Source organism: Stegostoma tigrinum, chromosome 5, assembly GCF_030684315.1.
Source record: "Stegostoma tigrinum isolate sSteTig4 chromosome 5, sSteTig4.hap1, whole genome shotgun sequence".
In the NCBI taxonomy this organism is placed as follows: Eukaryota; Metazoa; Chordata; class Chondrichthyes; order Orectolobiformes; family Stegostomatidae; genus Stegostoma; species Stegostoma tigrinum.
Window position 1 is genome coordinate 85,564,196 of NC_081358.1, and position 19,802 is coordinate 85,583,997.

The 19,802-nt window shown below is 39.2% G+C and overlaps 2 long non-coding RNA genes across 2 annotated transcripts in view; one reads left to right on the top strand and one right to left on the bottom strand.

Moving 5' to 3' along the window:
• Positions 1-6,427, top strand: part of LOC125452059 (uncharacterized) — a 29,260-nt gene extending 22,833 nt beyond the window's left edge. The window contains exons 4-5 of the long non-coding RNA XR_007247448.1: positions 3,230-3,342; positions 6,214-6,427. This is a non-coding gene — a long non-coding RNA (uncharacterized LOC125452059). The remainder of the gene's footprint in view (positions 1-3,229; positions 3,343-6,213) is intronic.
• LOC125452060 (uncharacterized) overlaps positions 1-19,802 on the bottom strand; it is an 82,182-nt gene that overhangs the window by 51,134 nt on the left and 11,246 nt on the right. The window lies entirely within an intron of this gene.

Consider the following 19,802-nt stretch of genomic DNA (forward strand, 5'->3'; position numbering starts at 1 on the left):
CTATAGGCATTCAAAAGGGAGTTAGAGTTTTAACTAATGGAAACAAGCATTGATTGCTGATAGTTGTTTGTAAATGATTAGATTTTACATTTTTGTACCAAACAGCAGTCCTAGTTAAGAACCTGGTCAATGCTTTCTATTCAGTTTGTTCTGGGGGCTTTGTGAGCTTTAATTAACTGATTAACTTTAGTGGTGACCCCTGATTGAAAATCAATGAAGTTTCCCAAGTGAGTTGTAACAGTATAGAAATAAAAGAAAAGAATCAGAATCAAAAGGATTGTTAATTGTACGTTTAAAGGAAGATGTCATAGGTATAAACATCAAAGTAATGGTGTAATACTAATTGAGTGTCAAAGAAAATTAGTGGCGAATTCATCACCCCCTTGAAATAGTACAGGGTTAAAAGACAATCAGGTGCGTTTGGAGTAGGAGAAAACATTGATAAAATAGTTGGAGGTGGGTCCCAAGAAAGTGCCTTGCAGCACTATGTGTAATCATTGATGGAAAGAAGAAACAAAATCAGGGGGAGAAAATTAGTAATGGCTGAAAAAAAAACATGAAGAGGTCAAATACATAAAGACTGTGAAGACAAAACCAAAGTTGGCATTCAAGTAATAGGGTGAAAATATACATTCAATGTTCCACAACAGCTGCAATGTTGATGAAGACTTTAGTTGGTTCCCAAGGAAATATAGAAAAATGCTTCTGAACACGTAATATTCCTGTAATGAAGACATGGCAATCTATTATTTTCTTATGTGGATGTAAATATTTCTTCCTGGTATGCAATTTCATCTTGCAAGAACGCATGATAGGAATTTGGGCATGGAGGTCTGCAGACTTTCCCAGATTATTCACATATTACAGACAAGAACTCTAGATGATGCACTGAGATCTTTGACTAATTTCCTGATTTACACTTTTGATGGTTAAAGTTTAACACTGGCACATGCCATCACATGATGTGAGAGAAACAACCTTTAAGACAAAAGAAAGACAAAGTTTGTGCTGGATGCTTCTAATTTGGGGTTGAAAATAATGTGTATTTTTCAAAACCACAATTCTCATACTAACAAACAGTTTTTTAAATTCATTCGTGGGGATCAGGGTGCTGCTGGATAGGCCAGTATTTATTACCAATGTCTGATTACCCAGAGGGCAGCTAAGAGTTAACGGCACTAAACTCTGACTGACCTGAATCTCTGGTTACTTCACAGCAATTTGATTTTGTGGTCTTCATCTAAAAGGGTAAAAGCTTCACTTTAGCTTTGGCATAAAATACTATGTATAATATAGAATTATGCTTCCATTACAACCCAGCTGTCATTTCCATCGGCAAGATTCATTTTTGGGTGAGCTCTAGCTTACTGAGGTCAACAAATAGGAATTAAAGGTCAACAGCAGCTTAAGGAGGAAGGAATCAGTAACTATTTTTTGTGCGAAATAAGTGCTTGGTTTGAAAATAATACCTCTCGGGTCAGCTGAGGCTCAGCAAGACTAAAGTCTCTTACACAACAAGAAGAAACAGACCATACAGCTTTAGAACTTTAGAACAACTTCACCATTGCACTATGTTAAAGCTATTGATTAACAATATTAACTCCCAGTGTGCCAGTTTGGATTCTCACACCCTCCCTAGCTTTCTCTCCAGGAAAGTCCCATATAGCAAATAATTATCATATGTTCACCACAACACAATGGTTATTGGGGATGCACATGCAGTAATGCTTTTCACTGTGACAAAATACACTTTTTTTTGCATTCTGTCCCCCGCGTTCTAATTCACTGTAGGCAGCCATGAAATATCCAACACAAGCAGCCGCAATAACCATCAGACCCTCCCCCCAACTCTCCTTGAGGAGAGAGGTCAGTGAGAGTCATAGAGAAGAATGGAGTACTCCTTGTCAGACCCCACAGCTGGTGTACAGTGTATGGTTCTGGTGGCGCACTCTGGGAAGAGTGTGAACACAGAAGAGTGAGACAGCTCAGAAACAATTTACAAGAATGGCTCCAGGGATGAGGAACTTCAGTTATGAGGACTGAAGAAGTTGTGACTGGCCTCCTTGGACAGATGAAGACTAAGAGGAGTTCTAATTGGGTTTTCAAAATCAAGAGTAGGTTGGATTGAGTAGATAGGGCAGAAGAGGTTGTGAATCTAGTTTTGTTCCTAGGTTTTGAACACATAATCTGGACTGGCAGGTTGGTCCTGTATACCACAGAGAATCAAAGGGTCTACAGCATAGAAAAGGCCCTTTAGCAAACTGATGCCAAAAATATTGATGGCAAGCGAAAACACTATTGAACCAAGCATAATGAGTGAAAGATTGGTCCTTAAGTGTAAATAAAGCTATCAGTCAGGCTATATTCCTAAATTCAGAAACTTTCTAATGGGTTGAATAGATAGAATTATAATTACTTGTTTTTACTGATTACCTATATATCAAATTCACAGAATTTTGCTGTTTAACATACTCAGCATTATTTCATTTCTCAACATGAACATTCTTAAAAATTCTTCCTGTACAGATCACAATAATACAGAAACAAATTAAAGCTGTTAGTTTTTTTGAGACTTACTGCTAGACCAAGAGTCAATACTCATACAATTATATAACTAATTCAATTGCAAGTGGTTAGATATCAACTGCAAACTAATAAAGATCTTGAGTGATATAAGGCCATAAGATGTAACTCAAATGACATCTTTGAGTTAGTTTTTTTTAACCTTATTTTCCAGATGAACAATGATGGAAAAATTAAAATCCATATAAATGTGAAAAACTACAACATTAGTGCAATTGAAGAATTTTGTAGATGTGTGGTTGACTGGTGATTAACAGGCATTCATGAAGGATCAAAACCATCACCAAAACAGTGCACATCTGATTGATGTTGCTTGGACACCAGTTGGTTGCAAAAGTAGCAAATTTGCTGAAAATTTGCTATGTGTTTCATCAATTTTGTAGAACGTTGGAATATATAAAGCAAGGAAACAACAACTTGTATTGCCAATGCACAAAATACAACAATATTAATCTATTGCCATTTGAAAGCAATCTGTATTTCACTCATTCTACAGATTTCAAACTGACTGAAAAATATAGAAAACCTGTGGACCCGTAATAAGTCAGCAATTAGTGCAGAACTAGAATTACAACAGGTAGCAATTTGACAGAGACCAGAATCTCTTGTATTTGATGTTTCAACTATGTCAAACTTTACACCGCAGGTTCTTCAATAACTTTCCATTACTGCCATTTAGCTGTTCAGAAGCATAACCTAACAAGACCCAGGTTTGCTGAGCATGACAAACTTCAAAGTTGGAAATTCTCAATCCTCTAGGTATGTGCCTAAGCTCTCTGAGACAACAATGTATGTGCAATTTTCCATGACTTTGTCAGCATTGTGGCATTTATGTTATGGCTTTCTTAGACAGTGTTTGTGTTGTCAGATTGTCTTAAGATTGCAACAGACAGAGATGAATTAGCCTTTGTATCGGTGAACAAGTACATGCTATTAATATACACACTACAAAAAGATTCAGGTAGGAGAGAGCGTTCCTTGAACATTGCTGGTTCAGTCCTAGCTCCAAATACGTTTGGACGTCAGCTGGCATTATTGTAGATGTATCCTATAATTAGCACAATGAGTTTAACTATTATTTTCACATTCCCCCAAGTCTTTCATTCTATCCTTTTCAATCATTATCTTAATATTTAACCAATAACATTTTGCACACTTGCAATACCTCCTGTTCAAGTACCTTAGAGTCATACAGCACGGAAACAGACTCTTTGGTCCAACTGGTTCATGCTGACTAAGTTTGCCAAACTAAACTTGTCCCACTTATATGCATTTGTTCCATATCTCTCTAAGCCTTTCCTATTCATGTAACTGTGTAAATATCTTTTAAATGTTTTAACCATACTTGGACCTATCTCTTCATCTGGCAGTTCACTCCACATATGAACCATGCTGTGCGTGAAACAGTTGCCCCTCAGATCTCTTTTAAGTCTTTCTTTTCTCACCTTAAAAATATACGCCCTAGTTTTGAATTCCCATACCTTAGGGAAAGGGCCTTTGCTATGCCCTTTAACCCATGCCCCTCATGATTTTATAAAGCTCTACAAAGCTATCCCTCAACCTCCTGTGCTCCAATGAAAAATGCCCCAGCCTATCCAGCCTCTTCTCAAAACTCAAATTTCTAGCCCTGGAAACAGCTTTGTAAATCTTTTCTGAACCCTCTCCAATTTAACAATATCCCTCATTAGGCAGGACAACCAGAACTTTACATAGTATCTGAAAGTGGCCTCTCCAATGTCCTGTGCAACCTCAACATGATGTCCCAACTCCAATACTCTATGGTTTGAACAATGAAGGCAAACATGCAAAATACTTTCTTAACTACCCTGCCTAATTGTGATATAAATTTCAAGGTGCTACATACCTGATCCCTAGGTCTCTCTGTTTGACAACACTACCCAGGGACCGACCATTAACTCTATAAGTCCTGACCTTGTTTGTTTTACCTCACATTTATCCAAATTAAACTCCATCTGACGCTCTTCAGCCCATTGGCCCAATTAATCAAGATCTCTTTGTAATCCCAGATAACCTTCTTCACTGTTTTTGACTGTTTTTAGTACATGTTCAGGAAGGATCAGGCATCCGTGGTAGGAAGGCAGAATCTTGAGAAGATTGGATATGTAAATGGTCATGACTGCTTGCGCCTATGGAGTACCCACTATAACAACATGAAAGTAAGGCCATTGAAGAGGGGTCAACGAAGGGAGCAAACTGTCATCACATGAGGAATAAAAGACAAAAAAGTGAAAAAAGGCAGCTGTAGTTTGAGTCCTTTTCAGACTCAGTTCTACAGCCTGGTAAGGAACATCATCACCCACATTTAGACATGGGTCATTTATACCTCCTGTTCTCTGTCTCATATGAATGACTATGGAGGAATAACTGAACATCTCAGGGAAAAAGAAGACTCCTTGTTGGGCCAATGTACAATACTATTAATGTGGGCATATCAGTTGCCATAAGTAGTAGGGTAATTTGTCTGCACTGAGGAGTTTAACATCTTTCTATAGTGGAGGAGTATGGCACTGGGTGCCAAACTAAGGTTTCTTTTTGCCTGGGCATTGACCAGGAGTGGGAGAAACACATCCTTTGGAGTGGACAGGAACAAGACTGGATCCTTAGGGAAGATCAACCGGTCAGTATGTGGCATCATGGCTGTTGCACACCACTGAAGCTGAGGATGCTCTCCAAAGATGTGGAAACCTCTGAATTGTGGAGCATAGGGCATTGTAGAAGATCCTTCTTTATTCAGCAGCAGATGATTGTGATATGCCCATCTTTAAGACACTCTATCCATTGGACCACAGAGGAATTTTCTGGATCTTCCATTCCATTTTCCAAATTGCAAAGATTTCAAGGCCACACTCTGACCCTATAGAGCTTCAACCGTGACATCGGCCAGGCTGAAAAAGACCCATTTATTCCTATTCTCTGCTTCCAGTTAGCCAGCTGATCTTCTATCCATTCCAATGTGTACACTGACACCATAAGCTTTTATTTTTCCAAATAACCTTTGATTTGGCCACTTATCAAATGTTTTCTGGATATCTAAGTACAATATGTTCACATGTTCCCATTTATGTGTAGCCCAAGTTATTAATAAATTAATTAATACTCTTAATAAATTATTTAAATATGATTTGCCTTTGACAAAGGCATATTGGATCTGCCTGACTACCTTAAACTTATACAAGTGCCCTAATATGGCATCTTTAATAATACCCTCTAATTTTATCCCTATGACAGAAATTAAGCTAACTGGCCTGTAGTCTCCTGTTTTCTACGTTCACCTTCTTGAATAGAAAAGTTACATCAACTATTTTCCAAACTAGGAACCTTCCCCAAATCTAATGAGTTTTGGAAAACTAAAGCCAACACATCAGCTACTTCAAAAACCTTTGGGTGAAATACAGCTTGTTCATTTAATTCATATGGACTTGTCAACCTAAAGTTCCAACAAATTCCAAACACTCATTTAGCTGTGAAAAAAATCATCTGAGTATGAGAAGTCATCTTGTAGTTCTACAATTTATGTCTGTATAATAAAAATCTTCATTAACGTCTATCTCCTGGAATGGAATAGGTTATTGCAATTTATCTTTGTTGTTTTTCTCATTTTTTGGACAGTTCTACAGACACTAAAACTCTGATGCAAATGACAAATATGAAAGAACAATGCCACCCGATGCCACTTTGGATCATTATAAGGCTGAACCAGTTATCAGCTTGAAGCTTTATCCTTTGGGTGGTGAATGTAGCAAGTAGGTGTGAAATTTTAACAAAGCTGGTCATAAGTAAGCCAGCAACAAAGTGTAATGTGAACTTGTTTTCAAACTTTTGATGTGATGGGAAATTAGAAGTTAGAAGAATTATCCTCTATGAATGTTAATAAAACTGTTTAAGTAACTGGCCTATCTGAGTAACAAGTACAATTTTTGCAAAAAATAGAGCTGAAGCTCTTCTCAGATTCATCGACTACATTGAATTTAACTTTGGTTGCAACTCCATGAAACCTAACAATTTTCCTTTGTAATTTGCACCTTTGTAAATGGTGACTCAAAAATTATTGATATTCTGTTTATAAATAATAGCTGTGAATGAGTTTTATATATAATTCCATGTAATCTTAAAAAACAATAGGAATGGAATAAACTTGAACCAATGAAGAGGGCACTCAGTAAAGTGTATATCACCGCTATACTGTGCTTACTCAACATTGATACAATTATACAATTCTTCCAAGAGACTTTTCCCTGCTTTATTGAAGTTTTATAAATACAACGCTTAAAAAACAAATCTTTTTTAGTAGGAACTTCCATCTCATTGCAGAAGCTTCAGATCGATCCAACAATGTGTTTTGAAAACATTGCTCACATTTTGACAGTTATGGCATATTATAGCATTTCAGGCTGTCTAAAAGATCATGAAACAATCAACAACATTCTAAATAGGATAACACATAGCACTCCAAAACAAAAGTCAATTTGCGCTTTATCCAAATGTGAATGCACGGATTCTTTAAAACATTCCAATATCTGGATCGAAATCTGCATCCTTGTTAAACATGAATTAGTTCTTCCTTGGGCCATATCTGTCTATCATGCTTTATTAAAATCTGGCCATTGGGTTTTGAGATGTATTGTTAGCATAGACAGACCAGCAGAGGCAGAACTATCACTTTGTCACTCTTTCAGTGGCAGAACAATACTATGGGTTCATTTTCTGATTTTATGATGCGCAGGAAGATCTCTGAGCCAAGCATTGTTGGAACAACAAGATGAACCAGTAATAGAGTGGCTATATATTTTTGTAACACACCTTTGTTAGCATTTATACAAGCCTTTCATAAAGGTTCAAGGCCATGTTCACTTTTCAAGAACTATTAAAAAGTTATAATTTTGAAATTTAACTGCCATAACAAAACTTTATTTGGTATGTGAAAGAATTAATATAACTGCTAAATTTTTAAGATATTGTAGGAACAGAAAATGTAGGTGCTGCCCATGTAACTTTCCACACTCAATGTTTTTCCTGCAGCAGTTTTTTAAGAAAACATTGAGGAAGTGCTAAGTAATAAAATAAGGGTCAGAAGATTTAACATTGTTATGTGAGATTAAATACTATGTCATATTGTAATGTTTCCTGGAGGCAATGTAAATTGCAGTGGAAGAGGTCATTGACAGTGCTGTCAAGCAATGTTTGGTCAGTAATAACTTACTCACTGAAGCACAGCAGGGACACTCAGCTCCTAACCTCATTACAAAGAAGATGAGCTCAAGAGGTGAAGTGAGAGTGACTGGCTTTGCCAATTTGGCAGCATTTGACTGAGTATAGCATTAAGGATCCCGAGCAAAATTGGAGTTAATGGGAATCAGGGGAAAGCTCTCCACAGTTTGGAGTCAGAAATAGCACGAAGGAACATGAATGTGGTTATTGGAGGTCAATGATCTCAGCTCCAAAGCATCGATGTAGAAGTTCCTCAGGGCAGTGTCCTAGATCTAATTATTTTCAGCTGCTTCATCAATAATCTTCCCTCCATCACAAGGTCAAAAATTGGGATGTTTGCTGATGATTATACAATGTTAAGCACCATTCATGATGCCTCAGAAATGGCAGCAGTTTACATCCAAATGCAGCAAGATCTGGCCAATGTATAGTTTTGGGCTGACAAGAGGCAAAGAACATTCAGATATTGACCAGAAATTGAACTGGCCATAACATGCAAATACTGTGGCTACAAGACTGGTCAGAATCGAGGAATTCAGCAGTAGGTAATTTGTTTTGCCTGTCCACCCACTACAAGAGGCATATTGGACGTGTGACAGAAGACCCTCTACTTGTCTAGATGAGTGACACTCCAAAAGCATCCATAAAACTCAACAGCATCTAGGACAAAGCAGCTGACTTGACATCCTATCCATGACTTTCAAAATTTACTTATTCACTGCTGATGCTACCACCGAGAAGTTTCGCGATAACTTCTTCCCAAAGTTTCTTCAACTGCAGCTTCCAAGCATGCTCTCTACACCTACAACATCAAAGGCAGAAGACAGTTAGGAACACCACCAATTGCAAGTTCCCCTTCAAGCCACTCATCAACCTAATTTGGAACTATTTTGTGGTCCTGTCACAGCTGCAGGCTCAAGATTCTGCAATTTCCTTCCTCATAACACCATTAGAGAGAGACAATTGGTTATTCATAGCCAGATGTTAACCACTATGCAAGCATAAGGTAGAGTGAGGAGGCTGGCCTCCATGCTGTTGGCTTTAGCTGACAGCACACCCTATTTGTCTAGCCAACTGGTCCAAATTTTGTGGTCAACTGTACACAAATAGCACCATCTATTCATCACACTAACATTTCCCCTCTGACTTTTTATGACTTTTGTTCTGGAACTTGCCAGTCACTAGGAATCTATTTCCATTCCTTTACTGGGGCCCAATGCGAACAGGGGCCATTGTACATCTTTTTTACCAATCTAATAGGAGAAGTCTTAACAAAGAGGTTGAAAAGAGGAAGTGCCAGAATATTTAACTCAACTTAAATCAAACACATAAGCAAAACAGAGAGAGGAGAAGACAAATGGGATCAATAGAAGGAGAGAGATAAAAAGGACAGAGACAGTTATTTATTTATGGGATTCAGACAACCCTAGCAAGACCAGTATTTATTGCTCATCACAAATTGCCCTTGATAAGATGTAGGCGATCCAACACTTTGAACTGTTGTGGCTGAGGTGGTGAAAGTACTCCCAGAGTGCAGTTAGCAAGGAAATTTTAGGACTTTAATCTCACAGCCAATAAAGTATTGTTGTTTAAAATTGATAACTCCTTAGTGTGTGTATGTGGTTCCATAGACCCCCAACGTCTATATCACAGAAAAATGTCCTTTGACCCATTGAGCCTGTGCTGGTCAAAAAACAACTGCTTACCTATTCCGATCCCATGATTTATCATTGGCCTACAGGCCCATTGCTTTGTAAGCTTTCAAGCAAGCATAGACTATGTTCAAGCATGTGCAAGGGAGAATGTAATTTCAGTTACCAAAAGCACTGAAAAATGCAGTTTTCAGCACATTTTTAATTCTCAACCTCACATAGGTTCCTGTTTTCTCAACCTCAGCCTTGGGTCTGCTGGTTTCCCTGGTAACTCAAACATATTAGCTGGAATCTCAGTTCCTTCTATCTCTTTGCTCTGTATAGCAACAAATATTATATAGAATATGAATATATAGCTTTTCATTGTTACAACATTAAAAAAAATTAAGCCTAAACTACAGCACTTACTAAAAGACTGTCATGTATTTTCATTTTAATCCTAAAACCAGGAAAGCCCTAGTCTATTCTTCAAAAGATTGATAATAAATATCCAAGTCAGGATAGTATGTGACTTAAAAGGGAATTGTAGGTAGTAAAGTTCCCATTTATTTGGAGCTGTTGTCCATCTAAGTTCTGGAGGCCGCAAGTTTCAGAAGTACTATTGAATATTTTGTACATGAGATACACTGCTGCTACTACATACTACTGTTGAAGTGAATGGATGTTTAAGATGGTGGATTTATTGCCAATCAAGTGAGCTGGTTTGTGTTAGATAGTATCTACATCTTGCGTGTTGTTGGAGCTGCAATCATGCAGGCAAGTACCTCACCACTGAACTATGCTATTTAGATGGTGGACAGAGTTTGGGAAATCAGAAATAACCAGGTGTGAAGCTGGATGAACACGGCAGGCCAAGCAGCATCTTAGGAGCAGGAAAGCTGACGTTTCGGGCCTAGACCCTTCATCAGAAATGGGGGAGGGCAAGAGGGTTCTGAAATAAATAGGGAGAGAGGGGGAGGAGGATAGGGAGGAGGGTAAATACTTCAGGTTAGGCATCCTTAGAAGAGGCTTTGCAGTGGGGTTAAAATTGTATCAGAGATAATCAGAAACCAGAAGCTGAGTTATTTTCTGCAGAATTCCCAGACACTGACTTGTTGCTGTAACCACAGTATTTATATGGCTCACCAAGTTCAATTTCTGGACAATGGTCATAAGGGGATTCAACAATGGTAGTGTTGTTGAATGCCAAGGGAAGATGGTTAGGCACTGTCTTGTCTGAAATGGTCATTGCCTAATACTGAGATGATTGGCCTCCAGCAAATATCTTCTCTTTCACTGGACATGACTCCAGCCAGTTGAGAAATTCCTGTTTGATTCCCATTGATTTTCATTTTATTAGACCTACTTAATAGCACACTTAATTAATGCTCCTTGATGTCAGATAGAGTCACTCCCACCTCCCCTCTGGAATTAAGTTACTTTGATGATCTTAGGACTGTTATGAAATCTGGAACCAAGTGGTCCCCGTGGAGTCCAAATTGAGCATCTGTAGTCAGGTTATTGGTGAATAAATACCACTTGATAACATTGTCAATTATACTGGTCATCTTTTTGCTAATGATTGATAATAGATTGATGAGGAGGTAATTTTCTGGAATGGATTTGTTCTGCTTTCACGGATGGGCGTAAGTACCAGTCTATAGCTATACTGGAAAATGAAAAGCACTGAGATTGTACACCTATACGAGTTATTTGTTCATGCCATGGAGTTTGATCAACAATAATTGAGATTTAACTCACCCTTAAGAATTCATTATGAGGGCATAAATGATTATAGAAAAACTGTAACTTCCACGCGCATATTTAGTGAGTATCTTTCAATCAAGTACACAGATCTTATACAGTTTGCAAAGGGATATGGTCAGAAAATGGGTGGTGAAGAATATCACCTATTCAACGACTGGGCATTAATTTGCATTTGAATTTATACCTCACAGACACATTACTTTGGCTCCCCAGCCAACAAAGCTTCAACTTAAAAAAAAATTGTTCCCCCACTTTAAAATACTTCTATATTTCTTTCCAGTTTCTTCATCCAAAATTTCCTCCACTCTTCTCTGCACTCAGCCGATCCTGCCATTTTGCCCAGTCTCAACTGCAATTGGTCTACCATTGGTGACCATACTTCCAGCTGCCTTGGCCCTAAGTTTTGTAATTTCCTCCTTAACCTTCTCTTCTATCTTCTTGCCCTTCAAGATGTGTTTTTGTTCATCTACTCTGGTATTCACTGTGTGGCTTACTCGCAAAAATATCTTTTGATAATATTTCTGTTCAAGACTTTAGGACATTTAATTACTTTAATGATATAATATAAATGCAAGTTAATGTTATGGATTCCTGCCATACTGTCTTCAAATCAATATGTCATTCCTGCAGGATATATTGCAAAATCATTAATGTATATCAGTATTTGGAAAGTGCCCTCAGGTTAAACCACCGCCAGTTGTCTCTCTCTCTCTCTCTCTCTCTCTCTCTCTTCAATGAGAGACCAGCCCTGTGGTCTTATTGAACTATTACGAATTTACCTTTTGCCTTTATTTGAAAAGTAGTTCAACCAATGTTTCAACTGCTGGACCTGGTGAGAATTACTAGCATTTTCTGGTTATATTTCAAACTTTAACATTTGTAGCATTTTGCTATGTAGATGTCAGAGCTCTTCCTCTCCCGATCTCCACTATTTTCTTTTATTCACCCGCTGGATGTAAGCATCTCTGGCTAGACCAGCATTTATTGCCCATCCCTAATTGTCTGTGGGGATTAAGAGTCTACTACATTTCCGTGGGTCTGTGGTCACATGTAGGCCAGGCCATATAGGGAGGACAGATTTCTTTCCCCAAAGGACATTAGTGAACCAGATGGGTTTTCCTCTGATAATTGACAATGGTCACAATTAGAGCTTCAATTCCAGATTCTTTGGTGAATTCAAATTCCACCATCTACCACGGTGGGATTTGAACGCAGATCCCCAGAACATTAGCTGAATTTCTGTATTATTAGTCTAGTGATAATACCATTATGTCATTGCCTCCCCTTTAAATGCCATCAAAGTGGCATTCTTAAAAAATTGTTTTGGAAGCAGCTAGGTAAATGAAGAAAAATTTCCATAGCAACCCTTCACAGGCTAGAACATTTCTTCCTAACTTGCTGTCGGAGTTTGATTACCATTGAGATACAGTTAACTCTTCTTGCTGGTACCATTCAGCCTGTCTGCCATGAGAGGAAACTTTGCTGCAGAAAAGACCACCCTTCCGTGCAGGAAATCCAGCAGCTAGATTTCCAACTTCTGTCCTAGAGGCTGGTGTTTATTGTGGTAATATCCGTTTCCCCTGCCACATTCTACCCATGCGCCAACTCTCAGTGTTTAAAATCTAAAACGTGTTTGTTGCGAGCAGGCAACTGCAGCTCTAACAGCTCTGTATAAGTGCTAGACTTTGTCCATTGGAAACATTTCCTTTTTTTTCCTTTATTTACTCATGTGCTGAGGACATTACTGACTAGGCAGCAACTTTTGCCTGTCCCTAATTGTCCACTGAGCTGTTAAGAGTCAACCTCATTACTGTGGGTCTGGAGTCACATGTTGGCCAAACCGAGTAAGGATGGCAGCTTCCTTCCCTAAACAAAATTAGCAAACCAGATGGGTTTTTCCCACAATCAACAATGGATTCATGGTCATCATTAGATTCTTAATTCCAGATATGTAGATCTCTCCACTATCTGCCATGACAAGATTTGATTCTGGGTCCCCACAATGTTATTTGAGTCTCTGGATTAACAGTCCAGTGATAATACCATTAGGCCATCGCCTCCACATTGATCCTGCCAGAATTTCCAGGATCAGGTGGATGTTCTCTTATCAGTGTTACGTTGGCAGATGACAACTTCACCATGACTACAAATTTTGGCCATGCAGAAGGAGCAGAAAAAACAACATTGGTGGGTTGATCACTGATGTGTCTGCAACACTGAATAAAAAATGGCTGTAGCTTCAAGGATGCAATACTTCTATGAATTTGTCTGTTTTCACTATGAGCTTAAAGGAACTTCCAAGAAACATATAGTGTTGCTTTTGAATGAAAATCACACAGCTCATGAGATGAAGATGTTGTTGGTTAAACATAGAAACATGGAAAATAGGTGCATGAGTAGGTCATTCTGACCTTCAAGCCTATACCACCATTTAATACAATTATAGTTGATCATGTAATCTCAAAATCTCATTCCCATCCTCTTCCTGAAACCCCGATCCCTTTGGCTACAGGGGCCATGTCCAGCTCCCATTTGAATATACCCAACAAAACTGGTCCCAGCAGCTTCCTGTAGGACAGAATTTCACAGGTTCACAGCTCTCTGAGCGAAGAAATCCTTCCTCATTTCAGTCCTTATTACTCCTTATTCTTAGACTATGGCACCTAGTTCTGGCCTTCTCCAAATTCAGCAACATTCCTCCTGCATCTCGCCTGTCCCGTCTGGTCAGGACTTTATATATTTCTATGAGATCCCCCCTCATTCTTCTAAATTCCAGCAAATACAAGCCTTGTCAATCCAGTTTTTGTTCAGATGTCAGTCCTCCCATTGTGGGAATCAGTCTGGTGAACCTTCACTGGACTCCTGGCTAGGCCAGTATTTACATCCCATTCCTATTTTCCCTGGAGATGATGAATAGCCCATGCTTAGTTAATCTGGTCTCTTGGGACTTAGTCTCTTAGAATCACTTGTAACCCCAATACTTTCTGTGGCAGCTCCGGAATTGAAATGTGACTTGTACCTTAGAGAGGGCCAGAAGTCCATCTCCAGCAAATTAATGGCCTAGGAATGTACAGTATCAGCAGCCACACATTTTCCACCGTTCTTAGATAATGGGTCAGGAACGACATCATCTGCAAAATCCTGGTCCTAGTGTCTCTCTCATTTTCTCATTGTTAAATGTAGTCTCTAAAAATCTAATAAAATTCCTGAGATCTGACTCAGTGCATTTTACTACGTTATAAGTGCTAAATAAATACAAGTTATTTCTGTTTTGAGTAGTGAATATAAAACTTGACTCACTATGCAGACAATTATTTCAATATTTACAGAGCCATCATTGTAATGTTGCCATTGACTACCCCTTGATTCAAGGATCATGTTTTCTCAGGTCGGTAGGTTTCTGCTGTGGGGCTTCTTGAGACCAAATCAGGTCAATTCTCAACTTGCAGGTTCTTGGGAACATGGAACAGGATGTCCTGAGAGATAGTGGGACCCAGAGAGCAGGATTTGCTTCATTTTCTTTCCTTCTCTGCTGCTGTTGTGCCTTATCACCAAGACTTTTGGACTCAAAGCATGATACATTTGATGGACAAATTTTCATTATGGACAGTGCTCGCTACATTGTAAAATAGAATCCAAAAGCATCATTTTTATATTTGTTCACATTAGTTGTCATGCGTTTGTGTAATGTATAATATTTCTGTTTCTAAAGTAAGAACCACACATCTATCCCTGATTCAGAAAGTATTTTGACTTTTATACTGTCTGCTTAAAAGGTCAGTCTTCAACAAGACAAAACAGCTGGATTTTGTGTTGATGTTTATTGATGCCTATTTTTGAACTACAGGGAGCTATAGCTGGGGGGGATGAAATCTGTGTGAAGGTTATTTATGGGAACATCTACCTATATAGCATCACAGCAAGCTGCAATCCGGCAAAATCTCAGTGATCTGTGTATTAATGGATGCTGCAGCACAGAAAGATCACTTGTTTCTCAGAAATGAATTTCTCTCATGTAATCAATTTTAACATTGCATTCCTCTGAAACAACACTAATTACCAATTTTGCTGGTAGCTAGTATTATTGCTTCATCCCATTAAATGGGATTTTGTTTGTAACTTCCATTGTTCACAATAGCAAATAAATATCTCACTTACAGGAACAACACACTTATATCAATGTGTTTGACGGTTATTGTTGATGGGCCATTTGAAAGGACATGTCCAGGGATTGAGTATCATCTCCTTCATCATGCCAAATGGTGGATTTCAAGACAATTTACTTTTTTAGTAGAAATAAATGTGTAAGTGTTTGATGGTAGACTTTGGGGCTCAGATTCTACACTCCAAATGACGAACGAAAACATTAGAGTTGTGGAAATAGATTGTTCCTTCAAAAGCTGGTTCAAAACAGGGAAATTGCAAAAAAAAAGACTTTGAGTCTGTAATTTTAAAATGCTAAAACATTTTGAGCTAATTAACTGCATTTTTGTTGAATTATGATAGAGCTGAATGATCAAAAGAGTGAACAATCTTTGTTGTAGCCAACCAAGAGTGTTAAAAGAGAGGAACTACTTCACTCCTCCTTATATAGTTGGAACAGTAAGTGCTTGTGAAGTTTTTTTTCATGAAGACATTGTTTCTTTAAGTACAGTATATATGGATTAAGCTTAAAGCTGTAAAATCATGATATAGATGCAATCATGTATTTTCCTTATAGCCTTACTATTAAAAATCTAAAGAGCTCGGGGTTACTCAGATGATTAACAGAGTCTTATAATTCTCAGAAATAAACTAGAAATAAACTATGACCGCAAGAGTTGATTTCCAGTCAGAGGTGTGAGTGCAGAGAGAGATTAAACCACAATGTGCCATCAGAGCTGGTCAGATAGTTAGGATGCAAAATTCATTCAACCTGATTTTTGAGCGCTAAGGGCTACAATTCCCATCTCCTATTCTCAATGCTGCTGTGAGCTCTGCACGCAGCAGGAGCTTACAGCTGCATTTTTACGAACCACCCAATATTTTCTTAAAGTTATGCTCTATGTTAAGAGTAAGTGGTACAAAAGATTGTTGGACTAGAAATTCTTACCAGCCGAAAACTCAGGCATCCAGACTAACGGATGCAGTACTGAAGCTATTCGCGGTGTAGCTGGGAAGCAGAAGAGATGCAAGGATCCTGCGCAGGACAGGCGATCCGCAGGACCACCCTCAGAAGTGAGTGAGACCAGCCAACTGGTAAGGTCAGCTTTTGGATCTGAATTCAGGATCTGACAGCAGTTCCATAAAGTATCCAATGGCCTCATGGAGGTAGTCAAAGTCAGTGAAGGCACCTTTAGGAAATACCAAGATAATAAAATGTGAGGCTGGATGAACACAGCAGGCCAAGCATCATCTCAGGAGCACAAAAGCTGACGTTTCGGGCCTAGACCCTTCATCAGAGAGGGTCTAGGCCCGAAACGTCAGCTTTTGTGCTCCTGAGATGCTGCTTGGCCTGCTGTGTTCATCCAGCCTAACATTTTATTATCTTGGAATTCTCCAGCATCTGCAGTTCCCATTATGTCTGATACTTTAGGAAATACCTCTCACTCGCCATGACACCAGCTTCTCACCCTCAATTTACTGTTCCCCATCACTCATTCTTTACCAGTTCTCGCCCCTCAGCACTTATACCTAACACCCCAATACTACACCTTACACCCTCATGCACCCACCAATGATGTCATCTTCATATCCATTTCTAACTGCTATAATGTATCTCCAGTTCTTCAGGTGTAGCAGACACAAACACAAGGCTACCAAACCCCTGCCATTCCACTTTCACTCTTGTTGGAAAAAATGGCACATTTTAGAATGAAGCATAACAGAGCTGACGTGGGCACTTGTATCTCCTGGTGTCTGTAATAGATGGTTCTTTGCTGCATGACTGCAGTTTTCAATAATAGTATTTGCAATCTTTGCTGTCATCAAGAACATTGAGGATGAGAGCTCCTTCATATCCATCTCAACTCTTGTCACAGCCTCATCCTGCTCTCTGGTATGATGAGCAAGCTGCAGATGGTGTTATCATGCACCCTTTGTTTCCGACCTTCAGCACTTTCCTCAATCATCTTCCCTTTCAGCATTCCTGTTTTCCATCAACCCAGAACTGCCACATAAACAGTCACTACAGCTCAAGGAGGCAGGAGGACAGCAGCAGCACTGTTAAATGAAGGGGCCAATTCTCTGCCACTTGCTGAGATTCTAGTGTTGCACTTATCTTAGAGACTAGGGTAGAGATGGAGTCAACACATGTTGATTTACCAGTTATAAATGACTGCAAGCCGGACTGGATTTAATGATGGTTTGTGCATCAGCTCACTGGAAGGCAGTGACAGATAAGTACTAGGGCAGAGAACTCCAATGAAAACCAGTATGGAAGGTACACAAAAGACTGATCAATATACATGAACATCAAGACTCTGAGTACATTGACTGATCTTTCAATGACTACCAGGGAGCAGGAAGGAGTCTGACTCTAATCAGGAGGAGGCATGGAACAAAGATTGCTCTCTCTGCAGTCTTTTCCTCTTCTTCCTGCAATACTGCAAATCCAGAAGCACTATCTCTGCTGCTACTTTATCCATAGCTAACTTTCCATGGACAGGTCACCTACTCATCTACCATCCCCAGTCTAGCAAAGTCACCAAAACACTTCCACAAGTGATCGAGAGTGCATTCCGACACTTGCCAACAGAAACATTTCCATAAGTGTTACTCATCTGCCAACAGGATGCCTTGTCCTTCAAATACTGTGCTGGCTATCTTGTTGCTCCACACTTCTCTGTTATTGCTGTCTGCCATTGGCATTGGCTGGAAGTTCATTGTGTAAATTCAGAGTTCCAGCAAGATAGTGCTAATTCAATTCAAGCATGGACAGGAGAGGTACAGATGGCAGCTACTTGTGAGACCAGCAGCTCTAGGGTGCCCAGGGAAAGCAAGGTTGGCCAATGCAGTAGTGTTAGATAAAGAAATGTCTTTCCCTTAATACCTGGAAGACATGAATAGAGCAGTGTCCAGAGCAGCTTTATACATGTATAAGTAAAGCTTAAGACTGATCTTCTATAAAATGGACATGATGTGCCCCATGATTCAAACTGTTCACTCTGACTGTATTGCTGCTTCAGCAGTGCTGACCCATGTAGAGGTTGGCCTAAATCTGCTTCTGTTTCTGCTTCATCAAAATGCTGATGTTATTGAATGGGTACTGTATCGTTATTGCTACGCACACACATTGGAAAAGAACCGATCATTTGAATGTGTTACCAGCATTGAATTACAGAAATATTACTAAATACTATTGGGAGTTGATGATGTAATGCTTATGTCACTGACCTCGTAATCCAGACCCCTAGGCTGAAGTTCTAAAGAATCCTCCAATGGGTGTAGCAGGTGATGAAATTTGAATTGACAAAAATCTGGAATTAAAGTTAACCTAATGATGACAAAGCAACCGCTGTTGGTTGTTATAAAACCTTATTTAGTTCATTAATGTCTGTTAGAGAAGGAAATCTGCTATCCTTGCCCAGTGTGAGCTGCATGTGACTCCACACCAGGAGCAATGTGATTGACTCTTAAGTACCCTCTAAGCAATTAGTGACAAGCACTAAATGGTAGCCGAGCCAACAACTTGTACATATCATGAAGTAATTAACAAAACAAAAACACCATAACATGTGGCACAATAACACTGCACTGCTATAAAACAGCAGTTATTTCTCCTGGGATTACATTTGTATATAGTAACATCTTGAGATTCAGATGGTGTGGTGATAGCTCCACGTTCAAATGTAGTGGCATTATTCGAATTCCATACCTATCACTCATCTGTTGCACTACTGTCTTGGAAAGCCTGATGTAGTTAGTCCATACTTGAAACATAGAAAGGTAGAAAATGGGAATAGGAGTCAGCTATTCACCCTTTCAAAGCTGCTCCACCATTCAATATGGTCATAGCTGATCATCAAACTCAGACCCCCCTTTCTCCCTTTGATCCCTTTAGCCCTAAGAGCTACACCTAATTCCTTCTTGAAAACATTCAATGTTTTTGCCTCAATAGCTTTCTGCAACTGAAAATTCCACCACTCTCTCGGTGAAAAAATTCCCCTCATCTCAATTCTGAATGGCTTACCCTGTATCTTTAAACTGTGAATCCTGGTTCTGAGCTCCCCGATCATCGGGAGCATCATTTTTGTGATTATCTTGTCTAGTACTGTTAAACTGCTTCCAAGATTTCCACTTTTCTTTAAAACTCCAGTGAATATAGTCCTAACCAATGCAGCCTCTCTTCATGTGTAGATTCTGCCATGCCAGGAATCAGTTTGGTAAACTCCTTTCATAGGCAAAACATCCTTCCTCAGATGTAGAGACTAAACCTGCACATGAGACTTCAGGAATGTGTTATGTATGTAGTTGGGGTGCCGCCCTTTTAAGAGAGATGGTTAGGTGACCCAGAGGGGCGGAGCTTGAGCCCAATCTGGAACGGGCTGTGGAGGTCTGACCATGTTAAACATGTTCCTGTATAGATTACCCGGTATTTAATTCCTTTTTCCA